Source organism: Scyliorhinus canicula, chromosome 9 (assembly GCF_902713615.1).
Source record: "Scyliorhinus canicula chromosome 9, sScyCan1.1, whole genome shotgun sequence".
Lineage (NCBI taxonomy): Eukaryota > Metazoa > Chordata > Chondrichthyes > Carcharhiniformes > Scyliorhinidae > Scyliorhinus > Scyliorhinus canicula.
The window spans coordinates 171,358,629-171,381,615 of record NC_052154.1 but is presented as its reverse complement, the minus strand read 5'-3'; the positions used below and the strand labels follow the sequence as shown (position 1 = coordinate 171,381,615).

General features: G+C 45.8%; 1 protein-coding gene across 1 annotated transcript in view; it reads left to right on the top strand.

Annotated features, from left to right (window-relative positions):
- Positions 1–22,987, top strand: part of lrp5 (low density lipoprotein receptor-related protein 5) — a 210,757-nt gene that overhangs the window by 22,443 nt on the left and 165,327 nt on the right. The gene's annotated exons all lie outside the window — the stretch shown is intronic.

The window sequence follows — 22,987 nt, the reverse complement described above, 5'->3', positions numbered from 1 at the left end:
AGATATATTTGTCTGTGGTTGGAGCTTCCACAACGTTTGGATAATAAACTTGTACTTGTTGCCGGCCTCGGTCAGCTTCTCAATGAAGAACATATTACTCCATTCAGTAATCAACTGAATTTCTATTTCATCCCGCTTGGTCTGTCTCACTACCTTTCAATGAAATATCTTCTCCAAGCCCCAACTGCACTCCAGCCCCACCCCCTGCAATGTAAGCTATCCTCTTGGGGACTGTTAACACAATATAACAAGAAGAGCGAGCAACTACTACTTGCAGCAAAGTGTGCAAGGGCCTGGCATGAGATTCTACATTACATATTGCTGTGTCCATTCCACTGCTCCTACACCAGGAGATGGATGATGGAGGAGTTGAAGCCAGAGGGTACAATTGTGCACATGTTCTGTTCTTCTCTTTTAACATTTCTATGTAGCAGTTTGGGAGACCAAAGAATGATTAAAAGCTCTTCCACTAATTGCTGACCCGAGCCTATACCCACCATGGAGCAGACTCCAATTCTGCCAGCACCTTCCCGCTGCAAACAGCCTTATCTTCTGTGAATAAGAGAGAATGAAACCACTTTGCTCCTTTTGATGTGGTGAGGAGCTGTCAATCATAGCAAGAGTGTTTGCAAACATTGTGGTTATCATAAAAGCAGGGTGTTTTGGATGCATTCAAGCATGAAGGGAAAGATAGCGAAACAATCCACCAAGCACCCGTCTCAGGACTAATCAAACTGGCCAGTGAAACGTATTGCATTGCTCTGTGAAATTGAATGGGAGTTTTGCATTTCAAAGGCTGCCAAGGGATTTCATGCCCTTTCAAATGTGCTTGCTTTGTCTGAGGCAGCAGATGTTAGGGGAAGGGTAATTGAAAATGCCATGATGGTTCATGGTACTGCCTGGAATGCTCTTCAGCTTTCAAGCATGGGTGACTGGTTGGGGGTGGGGGGTAATTTGTTATCCCGTGGTGGGGGGAGGAGGAGGATGCCTTCTGGTCAGCCAAGGGGTTGGAGGGCCACCAGCAGACATAGAGATCGGGCCGCTGCTCAAAATGGTGGCCCGATGCCGTGATTCTGACTGAATCCAGTGAGCTTACCCCATGCATGGTAAAGGGACGAGACTCGTAACTGGGACCCCCTCCCAGCGGCAGCAGAGACCAGACCCATTTAACTACTGGAGAGAAGCTTCCGCCATCCCGAAATAAAGGTCCTTGGCTTTGTAGGTCGCCCTCAACTTAGCTGGGTATACTATGCCGCACTGCACCTTACTGATGTACAGTGCCTTCACCCAGGCAGCCCGCCTTCTCGCCAGCTCCACCGTGGAAGATTGCTTCTTTAGGCCCCGTTTGAATTCCTGCACTGCGCGCTCCGCCAACCAATTGGAAGCCGGGTGGTATGGAGCGGTGCGGATATCGCGTAAGCCGTTCATCTTCATGAACCTCGCAAACTCCTCACTTGTGAACGGAGTGCTGTTATCCGTGACCAGCAACTCGGGGAGGCCATGCGTACTGAAAGACAAACGCATCTTCTCTATTGTTGTGCAGGACGTTGAGCCTACCATCTTATGCACCTCTAGCCATTTAGACTGAGCATCGATTAATAGAATGAACATGGATCCTTGAAAAGGGCCGGCAAAATCCGCATGCAAGCGCGCCCAAGGCCGCCCTGGCCATTCCCAGTGATGTTGGAGCGCGGCGGTGGAAGCTTCTGATGCTCCTGGCAAATGGAGCAGTTTTGGGCCACCTTGTCAATGTCCGTGTCGAAGCCTGGCCACCAGACAAACTCAGAGGCCAACAATTTCATTTTGGTCACACTCGGATGCCCATTATGCAAGTGCGTCGGCATTCCCGATCTGGTTTCCTGGTTTATGCTCCAGAGAATACTCTTAGGCAGTGAGCAACAAAGCCCAGCATTGGATCCGTGCGGAAGCAATGGGCGGTATTGGCTTATCCTCTCGGAAAAGTCCCAGCAAAGGGTCATGATCAGTCACGATAGTGAAGTGGCGGCCATACACATACTGGTGGAAGCGTTTCACCGCAAAGACCACCGCCAGACCCCCCCTTCTCGATCTGCACGTACTTCTTTTCCGCTGCAGTCAGTGTGCGGGAGGCGAAAGCTATCGGCCGCTCGGCCCCGTTCTCCATCTTGTGGGACAGGATGACCCCAATACCATACGGGGATGTACCACGTGATGAGCAAAGACTTTCCAGGATCATAGTGGGTTAGTAACCCAGACGACGACAACTGTTATTTTACCCGCTGGAAAGCGGTTTCTTGCTGCTGACCCCAAACCCAGGTGTGATTCTTCTTTAGCAGAAGGTGCAACGGAGTTGCCAGATTGAGGAGGAACTTCCCGTAATAATTTACGAGGCCGAGAAAGGAATGAAGATGCGAAGTGTCAGTCGGGGCGGGGGCCTGTTGAATTGCGCGCACCTTCTCTGTGACGGGGTGCAAACCTTTGCAGTCCACCCGATAACCCAGGTAGACTACTTCCTTCGCCTGAAAGACTACAGCCTCTGAAAAGCGTCTAAGGACGGTCTCCGCATTTTCCAAATGTTCCTGCTCTGACGTCCCTGTAATCAAAACATCGTCTAAGTCGACAGCGACATGCAGTAAACCTCAAGATGCCCTCTATGACACGTTGAAAAATAGCGCAGGCAGAGGATACCCCAAAGGCAATCGTATCTATTCATACAGGCCCTGGTGTGTATTAATAGTTACATATGGCCGGGAGGCGGGGTCTAGCTCTGACTGGAGGTAGGTGTGACTCATATCTAATTTCACTAATGGGAGTCCGCCTGCAAACTTCGCGTAGAGGTCTTCTATGCGAGGCATTGAATATCGGTCGAGCCAGGAAGCCGTGTTCACTAAGTTTATAGTCGCTGCACAAGCGAACTGTGGCTTCTGGCCTCATTGCAGGTACAATTGACGCTGTCCAGTCAGCAAAATGGACAGGCCGAATAATACCCAAGGACTCCAATCGAGCGAGCTCCCCTTTTACCTTTAGCAAATCGTAAGGCACCGGGCGTGCCCGGCAATAGCGCGGCGTGGCTCCTGGTTTGACTTGGATACGGGCTACGGCCCCTTTTATTTTTCCCAAACCGTGCTGGAATACATCTGGGCACCTTCCTAGTACCTCCGTCAACCCTCCAGAACCTGTTTGGAGGATGTGCTGCCACTGCAGCCGCAAATGGTACAACCAGTCCCAAGCCAACAGGCTGGGTCCATGGCCGCGCACCACTATAAGTGGGGAAATGCCCCTTCTGGCATCCATGAACAACAGGGGTCATCGTAGTTCCTGCAATGTTCAATGGCTTGCCTGTGTAGGTGGCTAACCTGGCCTGTGTGTCGGTTAATGTAAGGGTCTGTATACCCTGCTTGATGTGGATGTCGAATGTCTTCTGGGCGATCACGGAGACCAATGCGCCAGTGTCCAACTCCATCTCAAGCGGGTGACTATTGACCCGTACTGTCACCTTAATGGGGACCACACGGGGAGCTGCCACACAATGCAGCTGCAGGCAGTCGTCCTCTGTCTCCATGTCCTCTGGAGTAGTCACCGCAGACTCATCCAAATGGAAGGTATGGACCCTGGGTGGCCCCAGTTTCTGTTGAAATGATGGCGCCTCTGGTGCCCCCAGGACTGGTGTCCGCGAGCCTACAAGTCCGACACTGACATGGCTCCTCATCCATTGGTTCTGAAGAAGGCTTCCTTCGGGGAGGAACATCCGGCCGCCACTGGCGTCGATCCGGACACCGTCCCAGCCCAAGGTACGGCAGGGGTGCGGGGAGATGCTTTTGGATGGAAGGGGTTGCGCCCCAAGGCATGCACCTCCATTCCCTGTAGCTCCTGCATTCCCCGTTTTGCGCTCTCTCGGGACAATACTATTTGAATGGCCTGTTGAAAAGTCAATGTTGGCTCAGCCAACTTTGTCTGTGTGGCCGCATTGTTAATACCGCAAACCAAACGATCACGTAACATTTCTGACAAGGTCTCCCCATAGTCACAGTACTCTGCAATCCTGCGTAGCCTGGATAGAAACTTTGCAAGGGATTCTCCTGGGGTCCTCTCTGCGGTATTAAACCGGTAACGCTGGACTATCGTGGACGGGGTTGGGTTAAACTGTTGCCCCACTTAAGGTCACAAGTTAATCAAATGTTTTGGTGTCCGGCGCAGCTGGGTGCATAAGGCTCCTAATCACCCCAAACGTATGCGGACGGTGAGCAAAATGACCACCTGGCGTTCGTTTTCAGTGATGTTGTTTGCCCAGAAATAGTAAAGCATCCGTTGTGCGTACTGGTTCCAACCTTTCAGTGCCATATTAGACCCCAGCCTGTGTTAAGCAGGCAGGTTATAACAATTGCAGGTTTGTGGCAGGTTTTTCAGGGAGTTTCTGCTGGCGGGTTCCCCATTTGCTATTCAATGACACTTTTTTGGGCCCTGGGGACTTTCTCACCGGTGTAGAATTTTTTCAGCACCTGGGGAGCTGAATTCTGAGATCAGGCCACCATTTTGAAAGGTTTACGACCTACTTCCGTGAGCATCATTCGGTCCCGCCCATTTGGGATGGAGTTCTAGCTCTTTCTCGGGGGACTTCCGTGAATCTCCCAAGGCATGGAGGCTGTTGGGAAACTCGCTGTAAGCCTCTCCCGGGATTCCCCAGCTGTGTTGTGCTCTCGCTTGAGTGCAACGTGGCTGGGGAATTGCGCCCTAAGTCTGGATGATGACTGACTTGGACGGGCACCTCCAAGTGGTGGTGTTACAAAGTATCTGCTGCCCCTGTCCTTCGAGCTGGTAACGGTCATATGTTTGAAAGGTGTTGCCTAACGAGCTTTGGGGAGTTAACTTTCAAGTCCTGTGCCTTGGACTTTCATTGGTGTTGTAAGGATAAGTTTGAATATGAGGAGATTTGGAAGAGCAGTAATGTTGGAAAGTTTTACATTGAGTCAGCTGAAAGGCTACAGAGCCCTGATTTAATATGCAACATGAATATTGCTGAACATAAATCATCGTTGGATATGATTGACTAATTCATTTGTCCACTATTTTAACAAGGGTTATAATTTTAAATGGTAAAACCTGTGCCAAAATAGTAAAGGAATATTGTACATTATGGAGTGTTGCTCTGCTAATATCTGCAACAGCAATCTTGAGTGTTTGCTTAGCATAAAGAGCAGAATATGAAAAATGTGCAGAGATTAAGTATGATTTAACAATTTGTTTGTCAGCCTGCTCCTTTGTAGGTTTTCTAAGTCTCCCCATTAGTTTATGCACATCTATCTATTCCCATTAATTTAGAACTATAAGCTATTCAGCTTTACTCTGTCTTGAACCTCTTGAATGTTGAAATCTATTACTCGGTTTGCCCTTATTATCAGTACAATTCTATAATTTTAAATTTATTTGAATAGCTATGTGGGAGTACCTGATATTTTCACAACCGGTACTCCACGGTTCTGCTGACTTCCTTAATGTATGATATTTAGAAGTTGTGCAATCCAGATTAATGTATGGCCTTTTAATTAATCTTTATGCCGGTTTTAAAAAAATATACAATGTTCCAACTTTTCAGAGGAGTCTTTGGTGTGCAGTGGCCTCCAGTAAATACCTGCTGTTAACGTGCTTCATGTGTTTATGGCATGATTGAATCTATACGGTCTGTGATACCATTATTGCAAATATATTGGTAAATAATCTGCAGTTGAGCAAATCAGCGAGTGCTGACTAAAATCTCGGCTTTTCTTGCACAATCTTAATTGATACGGAAATTTTGTGAAACCACCGGTTGGTATATCCCTCGTTTTCCATTATTTTGTTGTCGTGAGGATTTAGCAAGATAAATGTACCCATTTAGAGACCTTGATTCACACTAAGCTTAGACAGTTCACTTAGTGTAAGGTTTCTTCAGTCTGAAACTATGCTCAAAGTTGTGAGTTCTGACAGTTTGTTTAGTTCCCACTAAACAAGCGATCTCAGAACAAAATCATTCTAGCATTTCATTCTCGAGCTTGGTGTTATCTGGCAAATGCTGAAACAAAAAGTTACCAATGTTTATGTTACTTGGGCCTGAACTTGAAATGGGAGGGGGGGAAAAGATCATCAGATTTTGCCACCAAGTTAGTTAAAAGACTTTTTTTTTTTTTGGAAATGTTTTTATGTTGAGTTTTCATACTTGTATCCAACAAATTATAAATTATACATGATCGAGGGCAGGACGGTGGCGCAGTGGGTTAGCCCTGCTGCCTCACGGCGCCGAGGTCCCAGGTTCGATCCCGGCTCTGGGTCACTGTCCGTGTGGAGTTTGCACATTCTCCCCGTGTCTGTGTGGGTTTCGCCCCCACAACCCAAAGATGTGCAGGGTAGGTGGATTGGACAAGCTAAATTGCCCCTTAATTGGAAAAAAAATGAATTGGGTACTCTAAAATAAAAAAAAAATTATACATGATCAGAAAACAATCGTGCACAAACCAACACTTATATTTACAAGCCAGTAAGACACTGTTTATGAATCTAACATTAAAATTCAGGTCTTTTGCACTGCAGTGTATTCAATTTTGTATTTTCTCTGTTGACCATTATTGATGATCTTCATTGCACATTCTCCCCGTGTCTGTGTGGGTCTCGCTCCCACGACCCAAAAAAGATGTGCAGTGTAGGTGAATTGGCCATGCTAAATTGCCCCATTAATTGGAAAAATATAATTGGGTACACTAAATTGATCTACTGTTAAAATTCCTAATTGTGGCTAAGAATATGATAATTATGATTTTTTGAAAAAAAGCTAGGATGTTCACAAGCTGCTACACATTGTAGAGAAACCAACCTTCCCCTGAAGCAGACCTGGTCATAAATCAGTCAGCTCTTAGTCTGTTTAATTTCTTGGTTTGCATCAGGAGTTTTCTGCGTCCAAAATGCCTCAAAGCATGAAACTCTGAAATCTTTCTTCCAAAAGCCACTGTCTGATCCCTCTCCTCAACCAGTAGTTTAACTAGCAGCATTATTTCCCAACCTGTTGAGTCATGAACAGGCTCTGGAAATTCTGTTTTTGATAGCAGTGAGTTATTGTCCAGCTTTGATCAAAAATAGATCTACTGGTCATATGCTGTGTGTTTCGTAACATTTTTAGATAATATGCGTGGTAATATGCCATGTTATGTTTTTAAAAATAAATAAATTTAGAGCACCCAATTATTTTTTTCCAATTAAGGGGCAATTTAGCATGGCCAATCCACCTACTCTGCACATCTTTGGGTTGTGGTGGTGAAACCCACACAGACACGGGGAGAATGTGCAAACTCCTCACGGACAGTGACCCAGAGCCGGGATTCGAACCGGGGTCCTCAGCGCCGTAGGAAGCAGGGCTAACCACTGCGCCACCGTGCTGCCCTATATGCCATGTTATGTTGAGGTTGCACCTGAAAAGTTGATTGAATCATATAATTAAATATCCAGTTACAAAACTGAATGACTTCTACAACTCTTAAACACTTGCAATCGAACAGCCACAACGCTTCTTGCCATTCTCGGTAGGATATGTCTTATTCTTTCATAGGTTCAGAAGGTTCTCGGAGAACAAAATTTCAGATAATACACAGGCCGGAATTCTCCTGCCACCTGGATTCTCTATTCCCGATGGCAGCGCACCTCCGACCCTGGCTTTCCTGGCGCACGGAGTGGCTGCAATGGGAAATCCCGTTGACAAGCGGCAGGAAGGTAGAATCCTGCCGCCAGCGGGGGAAACATGTCACCGAGAAACTTGTGGTTGGGGAAGTGGAGAATCCCACCGACTTAAGGAAGAGTGAACTGTGACATTGTCCGTTTAGTGGAACACTCGGCTACCTTCAGCAAATAGTTTCAGCTCCAAAATGTAAAAAGCACTTTACCTCGAGGTTAATCATCATCTTTAGCCAACTATCCAATGAATAAAAATGTATATTATACAAACCCAGATGAGAGATCTTGGTCATGGAATGTACTTCCTTCTGGTAGAAAGCCCTCAGGCTATTTGTTCACAGGTAAATTGAATAGTGTGACACCCATTTAAAGTCGGAATAATGATTGGCAGGGATTCTGAGTCTTTGGAAACATGAAATGTTCTTGATCAAAATTCACGTATTTATTTTCGGTCTGGTTTTGTTTTCAGCCTTGCTGCTCCTGTTAGGCACATAAGCAGTTTTAATAAGGTATACGTTACCGCTATGCTGGAAACCTAATTCTCGTCCAGTTAGGTCTAACTTTTAATTATGTCAATTAAAAAAATAAAATAAAATAATGGAACCCAAATTTTAAATCGGACTGATGTGGCTGCTGAGATCTTTCTGCCTCCTTTTTAACCTAACTTTGCAGATGAGAAATCCTGGGATCAGGTGGAGGGCCTGTGTAACACCCTGCCCAATTATGACTTTAGTGGGGTGTAAAATAGGGTGGAGTGTAAAACCATCATTGCATCCACACTTATCCATTTCCCCATGGTCAGACCTAATCTAACTAGCCCACTGAGTTACAGAACTTTCTTAAAGCACAATTTACGTGGAGAATGAAGAAGACCATTTAGCCTATTTTAGTTCATCCTGAAAGATTTTAGTCTCCTGCTTCACACTGCTCATCGCTCACATCTAAACACACAAAAATAGGGGGAGGCCATTCAGCCCCTCAAGCCTGCTCTGCCATTTGATAAGATCGTGGCTGATCTGATTATGACATCCATTCCATTTTCCTGTCTGCCTCCTATAATCTTTGACTTCATTGTCAATCAAGAATTGACTTAATACCTGCAAGAGGGGGGGGGGGGGGGGGGGGGGGGGGGCAGCAGCACGGAAGGGGCTGCTGTTCAAACAAGCCCAACACAAATTTTGCTACCTGGGGATCCAAATAGCCCATGACTGGAAAGGGATCCACAAATGGAACCTCACCAGTCTGACGGAGGAAGTAAAAAAGGACCTGCAAAGATGGAACACACTCCCACTCTCCCTCGCGGGGAGAATCCAGACGATCAAAACAAACGTATTGCCCAGGTTCCTCTTCCTGTTTAGATCCATTCTGATCAACATCCCAAGGCCTTTTTCAAAGCACTGGACAAACTAATCATGGCGTTCGTATGGGGGGGGGGGGGGGGTAAAAGTGCTAGAATCCCAAAGAAGGTCCTACAAAAAACAAAATCCAGGGGGGGGGCTAGCCCTCCCAAACCTACAATTCTACCACTGGGCAGCAACAGTCGAGCGAGTAAGGGGATGGATCCAGGAGCCAGAGGCCGAGTGCGTGCGGAGGAGGCCTCCTGCATGGGGACCTCCCTCTGGGCCCTCTCCACGGCAGCACTCCATCCCCACCCAAAAAACACTCCAGCAGCCCAGTGGTGATAGCCACCCTCCAATCCTGGAACCAACTGCGGCAGCAATTTGGCCTGACCAAAATGTCGGACAAGGCTCCCATCTGCAACAACTATAGGTTCACACCAGCACTGACTGACGCCACCTTCAAAAGGTGGAGGCAGGACGGGGGGACACTGACAGTCAGGGACCTATACACGCACGGCAGGATCGCTACACTGGATGAACTGACAGAGAAATTTTGGCTAGCCAGGAGGAACGAGCTACGGTATCTGCAGCTCAAAAACTTTTTACGAAAGGAGACAAGGACGTACCCACAACCGCCACGACAGACACTACTGGAAGACCTACTGAATGCAAGTATCCTAGAGAAAGTGAACTGCAGCGACATGCATGACCGACTGGTAGAAAGGGCCGACGCAACAAGAAAGAAATGGGAGGAGGACCTGGGGATTGAGATAGGGTGGGGACTCTGGAGCGAGGCACTGCATAGGGTCAACTCCACCGCCACGTGCGCAAGGCTCAGCCTGACGCAACTAAAAGTGGTACATAGAACATAGAACAGTACAGCACAGAACAGGCCCTTCGGCCCTCGATGTTGTGCCGAGCCATGATCACCCTACTCAAACCCACGTATCCACCCTATACCCATAACCCAACTTAGAGTCCACTTAACAAGAACCCGTATGAGTAGGTTCTTCCCGGAGGTGGAGGACAGATGTGAACGGTGCCAAAGAGGCCCGGCCAACCACGCCCACATGTTCTGGTCTTGCCCCAGACTTGTGGAGTACTAGACAGCCTTCTTCGAGGCTGTGTCCAAAGTGATGGGGGTGAGGGTGGAGCCATGCCCGATAGTGGCGGTCTTCGGGGTTTCAGACCAGCCAGATCTATTCCTGGGGAGGAGGGCGGACGCCCTTGCCTTTGCCTCCCTGATCGCCCGCCGTAGAATCCTGTTTGGCTGGCGGTCAGCAGCACCACCCAGAGCTGCAGACTGGCTGTCCGACCTCTCGGAATCTCTCCAAATGGAGAAAATCAAATTCGCCATCCGAGGGTCAGACGACGGCTTCCACAGAACGTGGGAGCCATTCATGCAACTGTTCCGGGACCTGTTTGTGGCCAACGAACAAGAGCAAGAATAGTCGGGTGGCCAAGAATCAGGGGAAAATGGATGGGAATCGGGGCAAGGTAGCCGGGGCATGGAGGGGAGAGATGGACTGGGAGGGGGGGGGGGGGGGAAACAAGCTAAACCTGGGGAGAGGGAGGCGGGGGGGGGGGGGGGGGGGGGGGGGGGGTGGGGGGCAGGGAAGCGGGAGCTGGAGGGAGGACACGGGATGCCAAAACGTGCATGACATCTCCAGGAGCGGGGAATGAGGAAACTGGAGATGGAGGACGGGAGGAGCGGCAAAAGCGGGGGGCGAGCGTGGGACGGCAGCGAGACCCGTCCAGGAAGGGCGGGCGCCAGCAGTACACAGTAAAGCCAAATATCGCACACTGTGATTTTCTCCCTGGCACCCAAAGGTGTGCTTGCCCCCCCAGTCCCCGCCCCCCCGCAGGCAGTCGCCTACTTATGTGGGGTGGGTAATTTTGCCAGATGTACAGAGATGCCGCTGTCGAGCTGGTGCACAATACCCCACCAGTTATTCCATTTCATATGTTATTGTATTTTTTTTTAATGTTGGGGGTGTGCCCTAGCACCTTGTTCAAAAAAACCCAACAAAAACATTTATAAAAAAAAGAATTGACTTAATTCAGCCTTAAAAATATTACCTCCACTGTTCTCTGGGGAAGAGAATTCCACAGTTAGCACTGCTGCCTCACTGTGCCAGGGACCCGGGTTCAATTCCAGCCTTAGGCAGCTGAGTGGAGTTTGCACATCCTCTGGAGGCTTGGGTTTCCTCCAGGTGGTCCATTTTCCTCCCACAGTCCAAAGATGTGCAGGTTAGGTGAATTGGCCATGATAAATTGCCCCTTAGTATCCAAGATGTGCAGATTATGTGGGGTTACAGGGATAGGTTGAGGGAGTAGCTCTAATTAGGTCCTCTTTCAGAGGGTCAGTGCAGACGCGATGGGCAAAATGACCTCCTTCTGCACTGTAGGTATTCTATTTAAAAAAAACAAACAAAACAACTGAAAATAAATATCTCCTCCTCTCTGTTGTAAATGGGAGACCCCTTATTTTTAAACTGTGTCCCCTAGTTTAATCTCTCCCAATCTCTCAGAATCCACTGTGTCAGTTCCCCTTGGGATCTCATATGTTTCAATAATATCCTCTCTCATTCTTCTGAACTCCAATGGAGACGGGTCCAATCTGAGCAACCTTTCCTCATAAAATAATACCTTCATCCCAGGAATTAGTTGAGTGAATCTTTTCTGAACTTGTAAGTAAGGAGACCAAAATTTTATAGTTTTCCAAATCCAGTCTCACTAAGGCTTGTACAATTGTAGCAACACTTGCCTATTTTTATACTCTATTCCCCTTGTTATAAACACCAACATTTCATTTCCCTTCTGAATACTAGTACCTACAGACTAACATTTTGTGGTTCACATAGCAGGACACATTTGCCTTCTTCGCCTTAGATTTTGCATTTAAATAATACATTGCTTCTCTATTCTACCTGGCAAGGTGGACAAGTTCACATTTTCCCACATTATACTCCATCTGCCAAATTATTTCTGAGAGGGTTTCAGATTTTGCTTCCAATTTATAGACACATCCTGACATCAACTCAGCATTTGTCCGTTATTAATTAGCTAGCACCTGTGCCTCTGCCTTGGTTTTAATTTTAAGTGGTGATAGGGATTTACTAATTAGTGCTGAGTAACCTCCCTGAATCTCCATTCAGGGCTGAAAAGCTCAGGCCGCTCAAGTCTTTTCTTCTAATTACTACAGCTCAGTCCTGGTTCCCTTTTCTGAAATATTTCTGTGGCCTGGGACCTGGATTCGAATCCCACGAAGGCAGATGGTGAAATTTGAATTCAATACAAATCTGGAATTGCAAGTCTTAACGGTGACCAATGAAACCATTGTCGATTGTCGTTTAAAAACCCAACTGGAAATCTGCCACCGATACCTGGTCTGACCTACATGTGACTCCAGACCCACAGCAATGTGGTTGGCTCTCAACTGCCCTCTGAAATGGCTGAGCATACCAGTCATTTCAAAGCAATTAGGGATGGGAATACAAGGAATGAAAACAAAATCTGCATCGGCAACTGGAGCAAGATGCTGCACAGAAGTTGTGGTCTAATCGGAGCATAATATAGTTTCAACGTGACCTCTTTTGACAATTTTACATTCCTGGTTTGGAACCTTTTAAAATTTCATCCAGGGCTATTTAAGTACTGAGTAACTGGAGTAGCCCATTTTCTACCATTTAGTGAGATCCTGGCTGCTCTTTGACCTCACTCCATCAACCTGCCTTTGTGCCATTAACCCTCAAACCTTGGTTACCAGAAATTTATCAATTGCAGATTTAAAATTAATGATTAGCCCAGCATCAACTGTTGTTTTCAGACGCATATTGTACCTCACTCCTGACTGGCATGGTGTTAAACTTTTGAAATATTGCCCCTCTATCTACCCTATCTGCCCTTCTTCAAATCTTGAAAAAACACACGCACCACCCCTTAACTGTCTTAAATTCCAGAAATGTGCACAAGTTTGTATCATAAATCATCAAATAGATCATAGAGTTTACAATGCAGAAGGAGGCCATTCAGCCCATCGAGTCTACACCGGCCCTTGGAAAGAGCACCCTGCTTAAGCCCACACCTCCAGCCTATCCCTGTAACCCAGTTACCCCACCTAACCTTTATTTTGGACACTAAGGGCAATTTAGCATGGCCATCCACCTAACCTACACATCTTTGGACTGTGGGAGGAAACTGGAGCACCCGGTGGAAACCCTTGCAGACACTGGAAAAACGTGCAGACTCCACACGGACGGTGACCCAAGCCGGGAATCAAACGTGGGACCTTGGAACAACTGTGCCAACCACTATGCTGACATGCTGCCCCTAATCTCTTGTCATGGAGTCCAGGTACCATTTCGGTAGACCTATACTGTAATCCATCCAAGTTCAATACTGTATAACCTTCCTAAAGTGCTTTGCCCAGAACTGCTCACAGTACCCCAGCTGTGTTCTAACCAGGGTTTTGTATAGCTGCAGCATGAGTGCTACTGTTTCATACAATAACCCTCTAGATATAAAGGCAAGCATTCCTTCAGCCTTTTTGATCCATGTTTGTATCTATCCATGAAACTTTAATGTTCTATGTACTTAGACACCAAAGACTCTGACCGTCATTGCTGTTGCTTTTCATCATTTGAAAATAGTCTGATCTGTGTTTTTTCGATCAAAGTGGATAACTCCAAACTTGCCTTGTTGAAATCCGTTTGCCACAGTTTTTCCCATTCACTTGGGGTGAGTCAACTAAAAGTGAACAATCTCCCATAGTGAACGCGTTTAGCTGCATGTTTGCCAGCGCTCACAGCGCCGACAAACGCATGGCTATAAAACACCACCCGTGATAGATAAGGGGACTAAGCGCAGAACATTTAATTCAGAGTTAGTTTCCTTGTGGTGTTTTGCATGTTGTCCTCTTCCCCCTACTGTAAATGCCGATGCACGGTCATTATTCCAACATGCCCATTGCCTTATTTTAAATGATAATATCACAGTTGTCAGTTTTCAAGGCCCCCCCCCCCGTTTTGAAATCCGTTCCATGTTTCTTTTAATTATCCCCTTTTGTAGCTCTAGCCATCTGCTTTATGACCTGTTGCTGTTCCTTGTACCTTTCCCTTTCACCAAGATCTCTGATATTTTTGGATGCTTTTATTTTTAGTTTCATGTTATCACCCACCTCTTCAGTCGTTAATGGCTACTTTTATTTGGCCAGAAGAGCTCTTGCCCTTCAGTGCTTGTCCTGTATCATGGTGAATTACTTTTTGAACACCTCACTCTGCCTCTTTGCTCATTTATCCAGTTTACTGTGGGCAGTCTCTGTCCGCTCCTGTTGAAGTCATCCTTCCAAAATCTAGAATCATAGTGTCTTTAGTGAATTACCTTTTGGTAGTTCACTAAATCTGGCTTGTTACGCGATATTAGATTTGGTTATACAATTCAAATTCTTCATCAGGTAACATTCTAAGCTGTCTTCTCAAATTAAAAGGGCTCCGATAATTTGGAAATTGCTGCAAATTTGACAGGCTTTCACTTTGCCCATGACTCCACGTCATGTAATCTATTAGTGGTTTCAGATAGATAAATGTAATTTCTCAGAGGGCTGTGAGACTTTGGAATTCACTTCCTCAAAAGATGGTTGAGGCGGAGTCCTTGAGTACCTTTTCAAGGCAAATGTAGATAGATTCATGATCAGCAATGGAGTGAAAGGGTATCGGGAGTAGGCCGGAATGTGAAGTTGAGGTTAAAATTAGATCAGCCGTGGTATTATTATTAACCTTTATTATTGTCACAAATAGGCTTACATTAACACTGCAATGAAGTTACTGTGAAAATCCACCTATTGAATGGCAGAGTGGGCTGGATGGGGCTGAGTGGCCTACAACTGTTCCTAATTTGTATGTTTGGATGTATGTTTGGATGATTATCATACTGTTGCTACAGTCTTTGGTATGGAGGAAACAAACTGTTGCAAAACATTATCTTTGTTTGCTGAGGTGTTGGGATTGTTGACATTTAATGTTGACATTTTTTTGAAGAAATTCGCTGAACTTTAAAGGAAAGTTAGCCCCTTTTATAGTCCCTCACTCTGCTGGTGCTCATCATTCGTTTCTCATTGTCAGATATACAGATGACTGATCTGGCTCTGGGGTTGCAGCTTTCCCTGCCCCCCACCCCCACCCCCAACCCCGCAAAATTGTCCCAAAATCGACCAAGCCAGGATCAAAAGTCAAAAAATTAAAATGCGAATTACATGCATCATAAATTGAGTTGCTGTGATCTCTTGGCCGGTTTAGGAAAGGCCTCATTGGAAGCAGGCCCAGCCCACAAAAGGTGCCCGACCCCAGATCAAATTAATCACCATGGCAACTTGCAGCTAATTGCAAACCTTTGGAAAGGCTCTTAAAATTAACCTTTTTTTGAGACGGGGCATTATGAGGCACCTTTTCGAAAACGGTTTGATGTTAAAAATATTTAATTTTCTCAAGCTGAGTATTGTACAACGATTAAACTTTAAATGGTTTGTGTATAGGTTGCTGAAGTCACTTCTAGTTATTAAAAATCGGGTTACCCACCCACGATGGAATATACTCTGATTAAAAATGCTTATTTTATGGGATAACCCAATTTTCAGCTTTATAAATAAAACTGCACAAGGTTGCCACTTTTGAATATGTAATAGAACATATTTCAAGGCAAACTTTACCAAAAGAAAACATTCTCAAACATTGCCCGATTGTCAAAGTTCCTGATGCAGTATGTATGAACAATAATTCAGCAAGACTTAAGGACAAGCAATTTAGTGGGATTTTCCATGTCTAGCCTCATGGGAAGATAGATACATTTTGTTGAAGCTGTTTTTCTAAAATAAATCTCCCATGATGTAATGAGGAGCTCTTGAACTGAGGAATAACTTTAAAGTTGTAGCTACGTGTGGGTACTCGCCCTCTTTTAATGTTCCCTTTCTTCTTACCTGCGTCCGGTCTCTATTCTCTCCCCACCCCCCATTCAGTTTTATAGTAACTAATTTTGCTCTGAGGAGATGGTTCTCTTTTAACTAAGATACTCTCCATCTTTCTGCCAACTTTCTTTCTTCTGTTTCAGTACAGCAGCAGATGGGGCTGACATAGTGGCACAGTGATTAGCATTACTGCCTCACAATGCCATGGACCCTGTTCAGTCCCGGCCTCGGGTGACTGTCTGTGTGGAGTCTGCATTTTCTCTCCGTGTCTGTGTGGGTTTCCTCCACAGTCCAAAGATGTGCAGATTAGGTCGAGTGGCCATGATAATTAAAAAAAAAAAAAAAAAATTGCCCCTTGGGTCAGGTGGGGTTGCGGTGATAGGGTGGGTGAATGGGCGGAGGTGGGGTGCTCTTTCAGAGGGTCGGCGCAGACTCGATGGGCCAAATGGCTTCCTTCTGCATCATAGGGATTCATTGGTTCTTCTTTGGTTCTGTGGCAAGAAGTTACTAAGACCTATGTAGTTGGTACAAATTGCCATGCTAATACAGGTTTGTTTGTAATCCCTGTATATTTACAGGTATTTGCTCTGGGATAAATTTGTAATGGTAAGCTCCTGATAAAAGCATTTATTCTGTGGTTTGTGAACAAGTAATGTGGAATTAGAATTCTGGAGATAGCTCAGTCAAAGATTTATTTAAAGCTGCTATTAGAACTTTGCAAGAATAATTTATGATCAGCCATTACCCAGGCTATTGTACCAGGATTTTCAGGTCAGTGGTTACCACTAATTGTCTGAAAAATGATGGAAAGGATCCAGTATCTTATTGCCCATAGCGTAGATGACAGTGGAGCGAAGTGGCCCAGCATTGATAAAACTGAAGCACCATGTGGAATAAGAGAGCCATTTAAAAAAAAAAATGCATTTCACCCTTGTTTATTTTCAAATGTGTGGGGCGACTCACCTGATGAAGGAGCTGTGCTCTGAAAACTAGTGCTTCCAAATAAACCTGTTGGACTTTAACCTGGTGACTTCTTACTGTGCTCACCCCAGTCCAATGCCGGCATCTCCACATCATATTTTCAAATGGACAGGATGCTACAATTTGTTTTAGAACATAGAACATAGAACATTACAGCGCAGAACGGGCCCTTCGGACCTCGATGTTGCGCCGACCCGTGAAACCATCTGAAGCCTATCTGACCTACACTATTCCATTTTCATCCATATGTCTATCCAGTGACCACTTAAATGCCCTTAAAGTTGGCGAGTCTACTACTGTTGCAGGCAGGGCGTTCCACACCCCTACTACTCTCTGAGTAAAGAAACTGCCTCTGACATCTGTCCTATATCTACCACCCCTCAATTTAAAGCTATGTCCCCTCGTGTTGGTCATCACCATCCGAGGAAAAAGACTCTCACTGTCAACCCTATCTAACCCTCTGACTATCTTATATGTCTCTATTAAGTCACCTCTCAGCCTTCTCCTCTCTAATGAAAACAACCTCAAGTCCCTGAGCCTTTCCTCGTAAGACCTTCCCTCCATACCAGGCAACATCCTAGTAAATCTCCTCTGAACCCTTTCCAAAGCTTCCACATCCTTCCTATAATGTGGTGACCAGAACTGCACGCAGTACTCCAGGAGCGGCTGCACCAGAGTTATGTACAGCTGCAGCATGACCTCGTGGCTTCGAAACTGAATCCCCCTACTGATAAAGGCTAGCATGCCATATGCCTTCTTAACAGCCCTATTAACCTGGGTGGCAACTTTCAGGGATTTATGTACCTGGATGCCGAGATCTCTCTGTTCATCTACACTACCAAGAATCTTGCCATTAGCCCAGTACTCTGCATTCCTGCTACTCCTTCCAAAGTGAACCACCTCACACTTTTCCGCATTAAACTCCATCTGCCACCTCTCAGCCCAGCTCTGCAGCTTATCTATGTCCCTCTGTATCCTATAACATCCTTCAGCACTATCCACAACTCCACCGACCTTTGTGTCATCTGCAAATTTACTAACCCATCCTTCTACACCCTCTTCCAGGTCATTTATAAAAATGACAAACAGCAGTGGCCCCAAAACAGATCCTTGCGGTACACCACTAGGATGGACATTTACCATCAACCACTTTCAGCTAGCCAATTACTGATCCAAACTGCTAAATCACCTTCAATCCCATACGTCCGTATTTTCTGCAATAGCCTACGGTGGGGAACCTTATCAAACGCCTTACTGAAATCCATATACACCACATCAATCGCTTTACCCTCAACCACCTGTTTGGTCACCGTCTCAAAAAACTCAATAAGGTTTTCCTTGATCCTATCCACCAACGACTTTTCGTGTCCTCTCCTCGCTCTTAACTCTCCCTTTAGGTCCTTCCTGGCTAACTTGTAATTCTCAAGTGCCCTAACTGAGCCTTCATGTCTCATCCTAACATAAGCCTTCTTCTTCCTCTTGACAAGTGCTTCAACTTCCTTAGTAAACCACGGTTCCCTTGCTCAACAACTTCCTCCCTGCCTGACAGGTACATACTTATCAAGAACACGCAGTAGCTGTTGCTTGAAAAAGCTCCACATTTCGATTGTACCCATCCCCTGCAGTTTCCTTCCCCATCCTGTACATCCTAAATCTTGCTGAGTAGCATCATAATTGCCTTTCCCCCAACTATAATTCTTGCCTTGCGGTATATACCTATCCATGCCCATTGCTAAAGTAAACATAACCGAATTGTGATCACTATCACCAAAGTGCTCACCTACATCTAAATCTAACACCGGCCGGTTTCATTACCCAGTACTAAATCCAATGTGGCCTCGCCGCTTGTTGGCCTGTCTACATACTGTGTCAGAAAACCCTCCTGTGCACACTGCACAAAAACTGACCCATCTATAGTACTCGAACTATAGTATTTCCAGTGAATATTTGGAAAGTTAGTCCCCCATAACAACTACCCTGTTACACTCGCTCCTGTCGAGAATCATCTTTGCAATCCTTTCCTCTACATCTCTGGAACTATTCGGAGGTCTATAGACAACTCCCAACAGGGTGACCTCTCCTCTCCTGTTCCTAACCTCGGCCCATACTACCTCAGTAGACGAGTCCTCAAACGTCCTTCCTACCGCCGTAATACTTTCCTTGATTAACAATGCCACCCCCCCCCTCTTTTACCATCTTCTCTGTTCTTACAGAAACATCTAAATCCTGGAACCTGCAACAACCATTCCTGTCCCTGCTCTACCCATGTCTCCGAAATCGCCACAACATTGAGATCCCAGGTACCAACCCATGCTGCAAGCTCACCCACCTTATTCCGGATGCTCCTGGCGTTGAAGTAGACACACTTCAAACAAGCATCTTGCTTGCCAGTGCCCTCTTTCGAACTTTTAACCCTATCCCTGACCTCACTACTCTCAACATCCTGTACACTGGGACTACAATTTAGGTTCCCATCCCCCTGCTGAATTAGTTTAAACCCCCCCGAAGAGCACTAGCAAATCTCCCCCCCAGGATATTGGTACCCCTCTGGTTCAGGTGAAAACCATCCTGGTTGTAGAGGTCCCACCTACCCCAGAATGAGCCCCAATTATCCAGGAAACCAAAACCCTCCCTCCTGCACCATTCCTGTAGCCACGTGTTCAACTCCTCTCTCTCCTTATTTCTCACTTCACTCGCACGAGGCACGGGTAACAACCCAGAGATAACAACTCTGTTTGTTCTAGCTCTCAGCTTCCACCCTAGCTCCCTGAATTTCTGTCTCTAATCCCCATCTCTCTTCCTACCTATGTCGTTGATACCTATGTGGACCACGACTTGGGGCTGCTCCCCCTCCCCCTTAAGGATCCCAAAAACACGATCAGAGACATCACGAACCCTGGCACCTGGGAGGCAACACACCAACCGTGAGTCTCTTTCGTTCCCACAGAACCTCCTGTCTGTTCCTCTAACTATGGAGTCCCCAATGACAAGTGCTCTGCTCCTCTTCTCCCTTCCCTTCTGAAAAACAGGGACAGACTGTGCCGGAGACCTGTGCCCCATTGCTTACCCCTGGTAAGTCGTCCCCCGCAACATTATCCAAAACGGTATACTTGTTATAGAGGGGAACGACCACAGGGGATCCCTGCACTGCCTGCTGGTTCCCTCTCCCTCCCTGACGGTAGCCCATCTACCTTCTTCTTTTACCTGAGGTGTGACTACCTCCCTATAACTCCTCTCAATAACCCCCTCCGCCTCCCGAATGATCCGAAGTTCATCCAGCTCCAAGTTTTGTTCCCCCTTTTCCTGAAACTTCCGACACCACGCACTGAGATATAATTTTATGCATCCCCTCTCGTACTTTATCCAAATAACCATTATTCACGTGGGATTTGATTGCAAGTAAGGGCAAGCTACTCAGTTGTACCCAATCCTGTTGTTGGCCTGGACCATTCATGTGTATTTCCAACAGGAGCTGTTGGAATATAATCTGAGGCCAACACCCAGGCCAGTTTTGCCCTTCCCGGGAGCAACTAGTTAGTGACAGTGTTCCAACTCAGATCGGGACTCAAACCATGATCCTCCCTGCTTTTTATGGCTCGTGAGAGCATAAGAAATTTGAACAGGAGTAGATCATCCGTTTCCTCTGAATCTGTCTGCCATTCGGTAAAATCATGGCTGACCTACAACCTCAATGCTACTTCCCCTTCGCATCTCCACACCATAGTTCCCTTTAAAGTCGAAAACCTATTAATCTGAGCTTGAATATACTCAGTGACTAAGCATCCGTGACTCAATGGGGTGACTCACTTGCTTGGGTCCTTGGGCTCCCAACACAATTTTTGTTGCTGCCCGCCAGCTCTGATGTCTCTGCTTTTTCTTCAAAGAAATCCAAAACCAAAGTCATCCCTAACATGCACCCAGTCAAAATTACCCCTTTATCTTGGCCATCAGAGGTGTAATTATGCTCCCTACTCCGTCACAATGGAGAGTTGGAAATGTGTTTCTTAACACAGCCTAGCTAAAGCTAGGCGGGAAACCTGCCCATGAATAAAACAGAGTTGACTGGGCCGTTGGATTTGCATCTTGGGTAAGTTATGCCAGCAATCACTTTCCTCCTTTTGTAGGAGCTGGAGTAACATGTGCAAAAACGATCAAATCCCCATCCTTAATTGCCCCTGAGAGGATAATGGTGAGCTGCCTACTTGATCCACTACAGCCTGTGTTGTCTGTACACCCGTCGTGCTGTTGGGGCTTATTCAAGTTTAGTGTAGCAGTTTGATGCAAATCTGGCTTGCTGGGCCATTTCGGAAGGCAGTTGAGAGTCAACTACATTTCTGTGATTCTGAAGTTGCACGTTGGCCAGGCCGGGTAGGGGTGGCAGATTTCCTTCTCTGCAAGATAAAAGTGAACCAAATGAGTTTTCCTGACAATCATGGTCACCATTATTGGGACTAGATTTTTTTTTCTTCCCAGGTATATTTAATTACTTGAATTTCCCAACGACCAAGATGGAGTTTGAACACGTGTCCCTGGTGATGTTATTCCGGTGACGTTACCGCTGTTCTATACTCTCTGATGTTTGTGGATCTTGCTGTGTTGGCTGTCACATTTATTTAAAATTCGCAAATACAGCACCCGTACGTTGTTGTCTCTATAAAGTACTTCTACATTCCCGAAAATGTGAAATTCTTCTTTGTTTTTGGCTTTTTCTCAATCTTTCTTTCACCAGGTTTTCCTTTTTTAAAAATAAATTTAGAGTAACCAATTAATTTTTTTTTTAACCAATTAAGGGGCAATTTAGCCTGGCCAGTTCTCCTACCTTTCACATCTTTGGGTTGTGAGAGTGAGACCCACGCAGACACACGGGGAATGTGCAAACTCCATACAGACAGTGACCCACGGCCGGGATTGAACCCGGGTCCTCAGTGCTGTTGGCAGCAGTGCTAACCACTGCACCAACGTGCCGCCCAGGATTTTCCTTTTTTGATGCTCAATTTATTTGCTACTTGTGGGCAGCACATTTTTGTACAAGGTGAGTAGGAATCCTCCTGCCAGGCACATGCCAATCTTGAGATGGATTGGCGCACCAAATTGCTGATCAGGCTGCTGTGATCTTGCCCTTAGCTGGAAACGTGGAAGGAAAATTTTGGCACCAGAGGATGATTACTGGAAGATGATTACTGTTTCCCATTCCTTCAATATAGCAAATCACACTGGCGTATGCTAAATTATAGAAAAGGCTTGTGATAAACTCTTATATTATAATTACATTTCAATTTAAGTCCATGAAGAAATCTTGATAAATGCCTGCGCCACAATAAATCAACCCCCTTCTGAAATAATCCAAGACGTTAGATGTGGAAATGCATTCATATTATATTTGAAAGCCCTTTATTTGGGCAAAAATGTAACGGAACAAATATTTTATGAATTAGGAAATAGATGTTTGCTGATCTGAGCTGTGATGCGGAGACTAATGATGGGCAAAATATTGCAAACTAGTTGCTGGTTTTTGTTCCATTGCCAAATTCTTGTGCATGTCTGAAGTACTGCTCAAGTATTACTCCAATGTTGTAATGGGTTGGATTAGGATAAAGGCATGAAGATGCACCATTTCTAGCCTTGTTTACTCGATTGGTCCCTGGGATCAGAGGCAAAGTAGTGCTTGTATGCTGGAGTTCAGAGCAATAAGTGGTGATCCCATTGAAACATACAAGATCCAAATGGGGTTTGATAGAGTTGACACTTGAGAGGTTGTTTCCCCTGGCTGGGGAATGTGGAACAAGGGGGCACAGTCTCATTATCGCCCCTTTATCCTTTAGGACTGTGCTGAGGAGACATTTCTTCATCCATTCACTCAACGGGTTGTAAATCTATATAATCTTCCATACCAGAAGGTTGTAGATGCTCCATCGTTGAATATATTTAAGGCTGAGATTGACAGATATTTGGTGTTTCAGGAAAAGGAGGGACATGGGGAGCAGACAGAAAAATTAAACTGAGGCTAAAGATCAGAAGGATTAGCCATGAT